This window comes from Mus caroli, unplaced genomic scaffold (genome assembly GCF_978045245.1).
Source record: "Mus caroli unplaced genomic scaffold, Mus_caroli_1 scaffold_11, whole genome shotgun sequence".
NCBI lineage: Eukaryota > Metazoa > Chordata > Mammalia > Rodentia > Muridae > Mus > Mus caroli.
In genome coordinates, this window is record NW_028227266.1 from 55677876 (window position 1) to 55690071 (window position 12196).

Here is a 12196-nt window from a genome sequence, read left to right on the forward strand (position 1 = left end):
TGAGTGAGTGGGGTTAACTGAAGTGAGCAGGGTTGACTGGAGAAAGCAGAGGTCCTAAAATTCAATTCCTAGCATCCACATGAAGGTTTACAACCATCTGTACATCTACAATGTACTCATACACAATACTCATACATAAAATAAACAAATAGGAAGAAAGAAAGAAAGAAAGAAAGAAAGAAAGAAAGAAAGAAAGAAAGAAAGAAAGAAAGAAAGAAAGAAAGAAAGAAGAGCCGGGTGTGGTGGTGCGCGCCTTTAATTGCAGCACTTGGGAGGCAGAGGCAGGCGGATTTCTGAGTTTGAGGCCAGCCTGGTCTACAAAGTGAGTTCCAGGACAGCCAGGGCTATACAAAGAAAAACAAAAACCAAAAAGAAGAAAGAAAATAAAGGGCCTGAAGAGATGGCTCAGTGGTAAAGAGCCCTGGTTGCTCCTCTACAGGAGCCGGGTTTATTTCTCAGCACCCACAAGGCAGCTCACGCCATCTGTACCTCCAGGTCCAAAGGATCTGATGCCCTCTTCTGGCTTCCCTGGGCACCAGGCATTAAAGTGAGTTTAATTCTGGGGATTTTGGAGATGGTATAAATGGGAGAGCCCCAACAGGGCCTGTGGCAGAGGCTGCTGTCCCTGCTGGTCCCTGCTGGTTACTGTGGCTTTGTTTGCTGTTGCATTTGCCATTTTATTGAATTGCTGGTTTGCTGGATTGCTGGATATTCTGAAGATAAAGATGGGACCTGTCCCAAGGAACCCAACGCCCCTAATTAGCAGGAAATAGCCTAAAGAGGTGTGTGCCCCCCTTTCTCCTCTAACCTTCATTATCTCCTACCTCATGTTGGGGGTTGGAAGGGACTAGTGTAGAATAAGGGTTTCGAGAGTGGTAGAGGTATAAGAAATGTGTGTGTGTGTGTGTGTGTGTGTGTATTCCTAGTTGTCTTGACTATATCTGGAATGAACTACAACTACAATCCAGAATTGGGGGTGTCATCTGAGATCCAGATCTTGAGGCTGGAAGACACAAGTTTTTGACCTGGATCGTGGCATGGAGATCTTGAGGCATAGTGGCCATGAAAAGGTAGGCCCAGGTGAGGTAGTATGTGACTTTAATCCCTTGAGACTGAGGCAAGGTCTGATCCCTTCTGAGTTGAAGGTCAGCCTGGGACAAAGGAATGGGTGCGAGAGAAAGATGAAGCCAAGCCAAAAGTTTCTGATCAAGGCTCAAAGATTCAGCACTGTATTTATATAGGGAGAGCCCACAGACCCATCCTTTGTTTCAGCTGGATTGATTATGTTGCAAAGCAAGCTCAGCCGGCAGTCTGATCCTGGAGGAAATTGAGAAGACTCCACGTGAGGACTCCAACTATGGCAAATACTTAAGGTCTATTTAGCCTGCTCAAGGCTGGGGGAAGGGCACAAAGACCCAGATCCAGGTGTGGTGATACACAGCTTTAATCTGTGCTATACCTTGTGCTAGAGACCTACATAAAGACATTGGAAGAAGGAAAATTCACTCTTCTTTGCCTGCTTGCACTTACTTGCCAGCACATCTGTTGGAACTTACTTCTACAGAAGGCCAGCTGAAACAACTAGCCTCATGGGACTGAGCAACTACTAGATTCTTGGACTTCCCATTCACAGCTGACCATTGTTGGGTTAGTTGGACTACAGACTGTAAGTCATCACAATAAATTCCCACCTGGCCAGCTGTGGAGCATGTAGCTTTAATCTCGGTACTTGGGAGGCAGAGACAGGTGGATCTCTGTGAATTCTAGGCCAGTGTGGTCTACATTGTGATGTAAGACCCGAAAAGCCTTATGTCCAGGATGTCCCACTCACAGAGACACAGAGACACAGAGACAGAGATTGATGCAAAAAGCAAGAGGTTTATTAATCTACCATGCTAAGGTCATTCTGAAATCGGGATAGAAGCGACCCTGAGTAGCTAAAGCACACACCTTTTATACTTTTTGGGGGGGGAGGGGGCAGTTTATCATTGGTTAACCTTTAGCGACATTAAGGGGCAGACTTAAGGACTGGAGATATTGTGTGGGCTTTTCTATACAATCAGAGGACTATCTCTTGGTGGATAAACTTAAGGACCAGAGACATTGTGTGGGCTTTTCTATACAATCAGAGGACTATCTCTAGGCACACCTTGCAGTGAGGCAAATTCTGGGAAAAGAACACATTTACTTAACTCTTTACAACCGTGGTCATTTTGAGCTACCACAAATCTTACAGACTCAGGTTTGATTTCCTGCACCGAGTGGCTGCTCCTGGTTATCTGAGTCCTAAATTCCTGTCCTAGGAAATCCATTGCCCTCTTCTGGCTTCTGTGGGCACCAGGCACACACACGGCCCACAGGCATATATGCAGTTGAAAACTCATAGACGTAAAATAATAAAAATATTTAAATAAAGAAATACTTTTAAAAGTTGTATCACTTAACATTTAAGTGGGTTTTTTTGTTTGTTTTTTTTTTTTTTGAAAGAGGGTCCATCTCCTCATGTCCAAGCTGACCTTTAGCTCTTCCTGCCACAATCTCCTTCCTCTTAGGATTACAAGAATGAACGATGATGTCCGGGTATTGGGGGTATAGCTCTGTGTCGTTGAATACATTCTTCTTATTGTGTAGCCATCCACATCATCCGCCTCCAGAATGGTTTGTTTTTGTAAAACAGGATCTCCCTGTATAGGGTGCTGGGATTAAAGGAGTGGACCACTATGCCTGGATCTTCTTCAGAATTTTTTCACCTCCTCTAGCTGTGATTATACACTCCTCAAATGCTATGCCAGTGCCCTCTGTAGCCCAGACCCTGGCAACCATTCTTTTTTATTTGTCTTACTTTATTTTGTGAATACATGTTCTGGCTGCATGTCTGTGCACCACATGGAGGCCACAAGAAGATGCTGGAATCCTGAAACTGGAGTTACAGACAGTTGAAAGCCACCATGTGAGCGCTGGGACTTAAAACCTTGTCTTCTGGAAGCGCAGCCAGTGCTTTTAGTTACCACGCCACCTCTCCAGCCCCACTGGCGACCATTCTTTCTGTCTATGAATTTAGCTACTATAGGAGGTTCATATAATTGGGATCATGCCGGGCGTGGTGGCGCACGCCTTTAATCCCAGCACTCGGGAGGCAGAGGCAGGTGGATTTCTGAGTTCGAGGCCAGCCTGGTCTACAAAGTGAGTGCCAGGACAGTCAGGGCTACACAGAGAAACCCTGTCTCGAAAAAAAAACCAAAAAAAAAAAATAATAATAATAATTGGGATCATAGTACATTTGTCCTTGTTTTACTTGTATTAAAACACATAGACATGGGGCTGGAGAAAAGTCAAGAGCCCTTGACTGCTCTTCCAGAGGTCTTGAGTTCGATTCCCAGCAGCCACATGATGGCTCACAACCATCTGCAGAGGGATCTGATGCCCTCTTCTGGTGTGTCTGATGACAGTGACAGTGTACTCACATACATAAAATAAATAAACACATATGCTTTTTTTTTTTTTAAATGGTTTTTGGAGACAGGGTTTCTCTGTATAGCTCTGGCTGTCCTGGAACTCACTTTGTAGACCAGGCTGGCCTTGAACTCAGAAATCCGCCTGCCTCTGCCTCCCGAGTGCTGGGATTAAAGGCATGAGCCACCATGCCCGGCAACACATACACTTTTAACAAGAATGCTAAGAGCATACAGTGGGGAAGTAATAGTCTTTCAATAAATGGTTCTGGGATAGCTGCTTATCCACCAATGATAAACTGCCCCCCCCCCATGTATAAAAGGTGTGTGCTTTAACTACTTGGGTCACTTCTATCCTGATTTCAGAACGACCCCAGCATGCTGGATTAATAAACCTCTTGCTTTTTGCATCGATCTCTGTCTCTGTGTCTTTGTGAGTGGGACATCCCGGATGTAAGACTTTTCGGGTCTTACATACTTCATATGTGCAAGTGCTCTCAGAAGTCAGAGGGAATCAGATGCCCTTAAACTGACGTTTTACGCAGTTGTTAATAGCCCCATGTTGGTGCTGGGAACCAACTGAACCTGGTCCTTCCTCTGCAAGAGCAGCACACATTCTTAACCACTAAGCTATCTCTTCAATCCCTGATACAAGTTTTCTTAAAGGTTTTATTTTTAATTGTATGTATGTGTGTGTATGTTTATGTGGGGTATTCACATCTGATTATTCAGATGTGAGTGTGTCAGATGCCCTGGAGCTAAAGTTACAAGTAGTCATGACACACCAAGCAGCTATCTTATCACACTGAGTTATTTCCCAGCCCTGAATGATACATTATTGGGAAAAAAAATTATAATCTCTCATAATATTGAATTTTACAGAGGATTCTTAGATACAATACTAAAATCACAACCAATAGAAGAAAAATACATACCTAATTTCAAAAATGTTAAAAATATGTTTTGCTTCAAAGGACACACTACAGTGAAACTGGGCACTATGGCACATATATTTTATAATCTCAGCACTCTTGAAGTAGAGGCAGAAGGACCACAAATCCAAATCATCTTCACCACACAGCTACTTCAAAGGCTGTCCTGGGCTATAGAAATAACACAGTGGAGATGTTTCGGGACTCCTAGATTTCAGAGCTGAATAAAGAAACAAAAAGTCAGGAAAGAGGCCAGAATCTGACCTCAATAGATGAGATGCCATCTATTACACACAGTGAGAAACACCAACCTTACTGAAGGGGATAGAAGATGTCCAAAGAGGAATGAACTGGTCAAGACTCTTAGAGGACTGGGCAGGGACTTTGGTATGAGGTTGTTGATACAGTAGTGGGGGTAGGGGGTGCAGACTGCAATGACCTCTTCCTCCTTGGGTTGGAGGTAATGATGGGGCAGGGCTGTCTTTAGAAACTGCTTGCCCCAGGGGGTAGGGGTAGGATGTGGTTGACTGATAGCAGTTAGGCAATAATAGCAAGACAGCCTCATGGGACTTCTGATTTTCAGCAACAGAGGCATTTTACCACTGAGGGCTACCATAACAAAATACCTCACATGAATGACTTAAAACAACAGCGATCTATTGCCTCTTGCTCAATACCCTTGTATCGTTTGTATATGCTCGGCCCAGGGAATGGCACTATTAGAAGGTGTGGTCTTGTTAGAGTAGGTGTGTCACGGTGAGCATAGGCTTTAAGACCCTCATCCTAGCTGTCTGGAAGCCAGTATTCTGCTAGTAGACTTCAGATGAAGATATAGAACTCTCAGGTCCTTCTGCTCCTCATGCCTGCTTAGATGCTACCATGCTCCCACTTTGATGATAATGATAATGAACTGAACCTCTGAACTTGTAAGCCAACCCCAATTAAATGTTGTCCTTTATAAGAGTTGCTTTGGTCATGGTGTCTGTTCACAGCAGAAAAACCCTAACTAAGACAACCCTCTCCCCTTCTTTTGTGCAGTACTGTATTTGAAGTATTTGAAGGCAAAGAGCAGTAGGTCTCTAGCTCTGGCACAGAGCTCTTTCACCAACCCTTTGTTTTTGTTGATTGGGTTACTTTTGGTTTTTGTAGATCATTTTTGTGTATGTGTTTGTGTGACTGAATGCCATATGTCCAGGTGCTCATGGAGGCCAAAGAGGGCATCAGATGCCCTAAAGCTGGAGATATAGGCAGTTGGGAGACACCTGACATGGTTGCTGAGAGTTACATTGGTCCTTTGGAAGTACTCTTAAGAGCTCAGTCATCACCCCAGCCCCATGCTTTTCATTTGTTAATTTTATTGTTACTATGTGTATGTTTGGTATGTGTGTGTGTGTTGTGTGTATGTGTCTCCAATTTCCTCCTAGATGAGAATCTTTCATTTTGAAGGGAAGCACATGAGGAAATGGGATTTTAAAAGAGAGGTAAAACAGTCCATCCCGCAGGGGAGCTCCTTAAGCACAGGAAGTAAACAACTCAAATAGTTTCAGGAAGTCCCTGAAACTGACCAAACTCACTAGGCCTCTTCCTTCCCAAGCCTATCTAAGCAGTAAAAACTTCTGAGGGACTTTCTCAAACAAGACAAGCTACCAGGAAGAGGCTCTGATCAGCTAAGCTGTCTGGAAGGAATAGTCAGTATGTTGAGCTGCCTGCAAGCTGTGCAGTGTGTTCCAGGTTTCCAGCTTTTGAGACCCATCACTCACAGTAGGGATGGACTTTTGGTAATAGTTTGAGTCATTTGTGTTTCTGTAAATAACCCTAATAAAATCATTGCTTCACCAGTTGGACTTTGATGGTATCCTTATATTAGTCTATCTCTATTTCCCTACCAGGGTAAATAGACATTTATTTGTATCTCCCCAGGAGGAGCATCATGACAGTATAGGCACTTATGTGCTGTGGAAAACAGGAGACAACTCTTAGGAGTTAGTTCTTTCCTTCAACCATGGTGTCTTAAGAGTTTCAGTTGCGCCGGGCGTTGGTGGCGCACGCCTTTAATCCCAGCACTCGGGAGGCAGAGGCAGGCGGATTTCTGAGTTCGAGGCCAGCCTGGTCTACAGAGTGAGTTCCAGGACAGCCAGGGCTACACAGAGAAACCCTGTCTCGAAAAACCAAAAAAAAAAAAAAAAAACCAAAAAAAAAAAAAGAGTTTCAGTTGCTACAATGAAACACTATGACCAAAAGCAAGTTGAGAAAAAAAGAAAGGGTTTATTTGGCTTACAGTTTCATATTGCTGCTCATTATTGAAGAAGCCAGGACAGGAACTCAAATAGAGCTGGAACCTGTAGGCAGGAGCTGATACAAAGGTCATGGAGGGCTACTGCTTACTGGCTTACTCAGCTAAACCATGACTTGTTCAGCCTGCTTTCTTACAGAACCCAGAACCAGCCCAGGGGTGGCCCTACCTACAATGGCCTAGGTCCTCCCATATCAATTACTAATTAAGAAAATGCCCTACAGGCTTTGAAGAGAGTCCTGGCACCAAGACAAAAGGCAGCCCTGGCGTTTAGCACTCCCTTCCACTTTAGACAGCCAGCACTGCCCCCCTGGTGCAGATGTCTCCTGTGTTTGAAGAAGGCAGAAAAGTAATGCCCTTGAAGTGATAAGGCCCCTTCTCTTAAACTATGGGAAAGAGACAACCAGGCATTCCCAGACAGCTGTGGCCAGCTTGTAAAAATGCCCTGGTCACTGATAATGAAATGAGTCATTTCGTCCCAGGTCAAAAAGGTCCTTTTCCAGATGTGTGGTCCCTCCTTGCTGCTGTCTGAACAAATGTTATCAGTCTTGAAGGATACCATTCCTTTACCCCCATACCCAATCACGTAACACCAAGGCTCGGAGCCCCAGCTTATACATTTCCCATATATAGACTCTGAGCCCCTAATCCGGGGGTCACATTCCTAGACTGCAGAGCAGGGGGAGTTGTGTCCCAAGTTCGAACTCCAATAAAAGACTCTAAAAAAATAAAAATAAAAGGGCGATGTTTTAGTTTCCTTTACAATTTACTAACTACTTCCTGATGACGGCACATGGGGTAAGACTGCTCGGTAGTTCAGAAAGACCCCAGTGATGGTGTTTTCCTGACAGGGTGTGGTCTTCAGTAGTGAGTGGAATGACCTTTATGAATGACATCACTGTCAAACCAGCAAGACCACATTTATGCACCCATCGTTCTCAGGATTGTTGGTAACTTGGGCAGACTTTCCACAAATCACCTTGCCTCCTTGTATCACAAGGCCCAACTCGCTCATGTTCACTGCAATCACAGTACCTTTGGTGATCACATCCAGGGTTGTATATAATGGAGATGATGGATTCTTTTTCACTCCGAGTATAGGCAGGCTAAAGGTGGCTTTCAGCTCAGGGTGTATGACATGGGCTTTTTTGAAATGTAGACCCATTGGCCTATTGAACCTTTCATAGTCAGGTGGTTTTCTTGTAAAGCCATCACCAACAAAGCAGACTTTGGTAACCATTCTCTTACATGCCTTCTTTTTTCTTTTTCCTGTTTGAATAACTTTCAATACTTCTGTTTCTCCTTGAGCACGAAGTTTGGTTAGAGGGACCTCCCATTTTCCTGCCTTTTCTTTTCGGTTTCTGCTTAATCATGTTGGAAAGTACTTTTGCTCTCACCTGCCCCTCTGTCCAGCAGATAGGCGGGGACTGCTCCCTTTGGAGTCTTCTCACCATCCTTCTGCTTGGTGTTTCTCTTTTCATGCATTTGCATTTGATAGTCTTTTTCACTTGTATTTTCTCAGCATGGTGATGTTTATGGTAGAGCTTAACCTTCAGGCCAATTTTTTTTTTTTTTTTTTTTGCCTTCTTTGAATGTTCATGGGCCTCCCGACCTTGTTTCTTTCTATTTTTCTCATGGTAGTCCAAATTAACCATATCGTTCATTTTGTGGCATGATAACAGCCACAGAGCAGCTGTCCACGACCTCCCAGGTTCCAAAAAGCTCTTAATTTTTGGGTGTCACTGGTCCACGAGCTTGCTTCATTCAGGCCAGAATGAGAAAGCCCAATAAAAGACTCTTATGTGTTTGCACCGGTGTCATGGTCTCTGGCAGTCTCCTGTGGTTCTCGAGAACAAGGCATAACAGCTTACCTATATCCTGATTCTATGGAGGCATTGTCTTAGTTAGGATTTTACTGCTGTGAACAGACACCATGACCAAGGCAACTTTTATAAAAACAACATTTAATTGGGGCTTACAGGTTCAGAGGTTCAGTCCATTATCATCAAGGTGGGAACATGGCAGCATCCAGGGAGGCATGGCGCAGGAAGACCTGAGAGTTCTATGTCTTTATCTGAAGGCTGCTTGCAGAATACTGACTTTCAGGCAGCTAGGATGAGGGTCTTATAGCCCACACCCACAGTGACACACCTACTCCAAGGCCACACCTCCAAATAGTGCCACTCCCTAGGCCAAACATATTCAAACCACTACAGGCATTTTCTCAACTGAGGCTTCCTCCTCTTTGATGGCACTAGCTTGTGTCAAGTAGACACTGGTTTTGGTGATTAAGTTCAAGTCATCAGACTTGTATGGCAAGCAGTTTTTACATACTGAGCCATCTCATTTGCCCTGCTGGTTTGGCTGGGTTTTCTGATTATTTTTGGTGTGCACTCTGGTGTACGTAGCCCAGGCTGTGCACTCTGGTGTACGTAGTCCAGGCTGTACTCCTATTTGTGTAATCAAGAATGACTACATTTTACCTCTGAGGTAATTTTATAAAGAACTTTTTTTCTAGAAGGCATAAATTGTCAGAGAAAAGAAATAAAGTGTGGATTTGGAGTTCTGCCCCATCCACCAAATGTATAGATGTCTGTCTGTCTGTCTATACGTATGTATGTATATGTATATGTGTGTAAGCATGCATGAACACTTGTAGAATTGATAAACCATGTAGTTGGGCCTGGCCAAAGTGTGTGTATGTGTGTGTGTATGTCCATGTGTGTCTATGTGTCTGTGTGTTCGTGTCTGGTCCCAATACGCCATTACTGTTTGTACTCAAGGGCCATTGGAAATCCTGTTTGCCAACTCTGCTCCCTTTATCCTCATGGGCCAGTGGCCAGTGACCCAGGGAGAAGGGAGACCTACAAAAAGCTCCTAGTCTGGCACCTCATGCCTCAGGAAGGGAGCACGCCTGAGACAATCCCCGCCCAGTGCCACATGGGAGCACAGCACTCCTGAGACCACGCCTGATATGACCCTAGATACCCAGAGGCTCCTGGCACCACAAGGAGTAACACGTAAGCAGCAGAGAGATGGCCGAGAAACAGAAGGATGTGGGCACAATGAGGAGAGGTGGAACTGGAGACTGGACGGTAATGAGGAACAGCCTGCTATGAGTAGCCAGTGATGCCAGCTAAGGCCATGGTGAGGTCCCAGCCCTTTATGTGTGTGAGCATGTGTGAGCATCTGGCCCTGCCACTGGTCAGCTGTGTGGTGGTATGGGTAAGGGAAAGATGCTAACCCCCTTCACCCCTCTCCACCTTTGGGAGGTGGGAGAGTTGGCCTCCAAGGTCATAAAATCAACAACCCCTTACTTGCTGCAGTGCTTGGGAGAGTAACTTGCCTGGACAGCACAGAAGAGCTGGCCCTGAATGAGGAGCATGTTGACTGTGATATTTCAAAACCTACTTTAGTAAAGCTCCTTAAATCCTTCAACCTCCCTTCTTGCCTACCACCCACCAGAGATAGTGGAAAAGAGAGGCTAATAGGAAACCAGGGGGTAGGAGTTGTGGGCCTGTTTAGAAATAGTTCTTTGGGGTGATTCCAATCTTTGTTGTCAGGATATCAGCAGTTCAGTTCACTAGCACTCCATCAAACGTGAATCAGCAGCAAAAGTCCAGTCCACCAACAAAACACCACTCATGAATTAGCAATGGTTGTTCAATCCAGAAGAAACCACGAGCCTCCATCAATCTGCCCAAGTCCATGGAAGAGTCAAGAAGTTGCCAGAACATCACAAGAAGTTCTTTGGCAAGTTACTCTCTACAAAGTCACTACAAGTGGTGATCAGCAACATGATGCAAGGCGAACCAATACATGAGCATTGTCAGCAAAGACTAGTGAAGCAAAGCAAGGCAAACCAATGCCATAGCTTCCTTTTGTTGTCTGTCTAAGCCCAGATCCAGGGCTTTGAGTTGGCCCACCCCAACATCTACCCCATTTATGATCTGCTGGAGCGAGTGAAGGGGCCAGTCCTACAGATCCAAAGCTGAAGTGTGGAAAGCCTTTTGGGGTACCGTTTGGCCGGAGTCTGACATTGGCCAAGGACAAGGAAATGGGCTTCAGGCAGGAATCTGACATTGGAAGTAAGCTCAGGCAGGAATCTGACATTAGGGCATAATAAGGAAGGAAGTTTCAGCAAGAATCTAACTTTAGAGCCGGGCAGTGGTGGCGCACGCCTTTAATCCCAGCACTTGGGAGGCAGAGGCAGGCGGATTTCTGAGTTCGAGGCCAGCCTGGTCTACAAAGTGAGTTCCAGGACAGCCAGGGCTATACAGAGAAACCCTGTCTCGAAAAACCAAAAAAAAAAAAAAAAAAAAAAAGAATCTAACTTTAGGCTCTAATAGAGAAGTAAGGTAAGGCAAAAATTTTAGTCTTAGGGTGGAACAAAAAAACTAGGTTTCAGGCAAGATTTTGAGCTTGGAGGAGGAAGTGGGCTCAAGTATTTCAGTCATTATGACAAGCGCCCCCCTTTTTAAAAGATTTATTTATTTATTATATGTAAGTACACTGTAGCTGACTTCAGACACACCAGAAGAGGGCATCAGATCTCATTACGGATGGTTGTGAGCTACTATGTGGTTGCTGGGATTTGAACTCTGGACCTTCGGAAGAGCAGTCAGTGTTCTTACCCGTTGAGCCATCTCGCCAGCCCATGGCAAGCCCTTTTAAACAACTGTCATGGGAGTAATCACTTGCTGCTTTGTTAGTAGTCCCTTATTGTACTGCTTGCCCAAAATACTTGCATGTAATTAAAATGGTATAAAAAGTGAAGAAAAATAAAAATTTGCCTTCAGTCTCAGAATTGACTGGGGTCACGCTACAATGTTGTCTAACTGTCTTTTTTCTTTTTAATCCTCTCTCCGGCGCTGGAGAGCCTGTTAACTGACTGAGTGAGCTTGGTCACTGAAGGATCTCCATGACACAGGGCATCAACAGCGTATCTTAGAGGACTTTTGATAAAGATCCAGTGTTGATAGTGTAGCAGAAGCCAGAGGCCTCCTACCAGACCAATGACTCATTGCAATGAACATTTGCAAGCAAAGAAATATAAACAAAAATATGTCTGGCCCAGGGAGTGGCACTGTTGGAATAGGTGTGGCAGAGTAGATGTGGCCTTGTTGGAGTAGGTGTGGCACTGTGGGCATGGGCTTTTATACCCTAGTCCTAGCTGTCTGGAAGTCAGTATTCTGATAGCAGCCTTCAGATGAAGATGTAGAACTCTCAGCTCCTCCTGTACCGTGTCTGCCTGGATGCTGCCATGTTTCTGCCTTGATGATAATGGACCGAACCTCTGAACCTGTAAGCTAGACCCAATTAAGTGTTGTCCTTTATAAGAGTCGCCTTGGCCATAGTGTCTTTTCACAGCAGTAAAACCCTAAGACACTGTGACACATTGTGACACACTTCAGCTTCCACATTGAGTTTTGTTTTTTTCTTTTGGAGGGTAGGTTGAAAGGGCAGAAGACAGGTAAGGAGGGATGGGGAGATGAGTGGGATCGGGGTACTTAATGTGA

General features: G+C 44.7%; 1 pseudogene; it reads right to left on the minus strand.

Annotated features, from left to right (window-relative positions):
* Window positions 1–7578: 7578 nt before the first annotated feature.
* LOC110302523 (ribosome biogenesis protein NSA2 homolog pseudogene) lies at window positions 7579–8351 on the minus strand (annotated as a pseudogene).
* Window positions 8352–12196: the final 3845 nt, after the last annotated feature.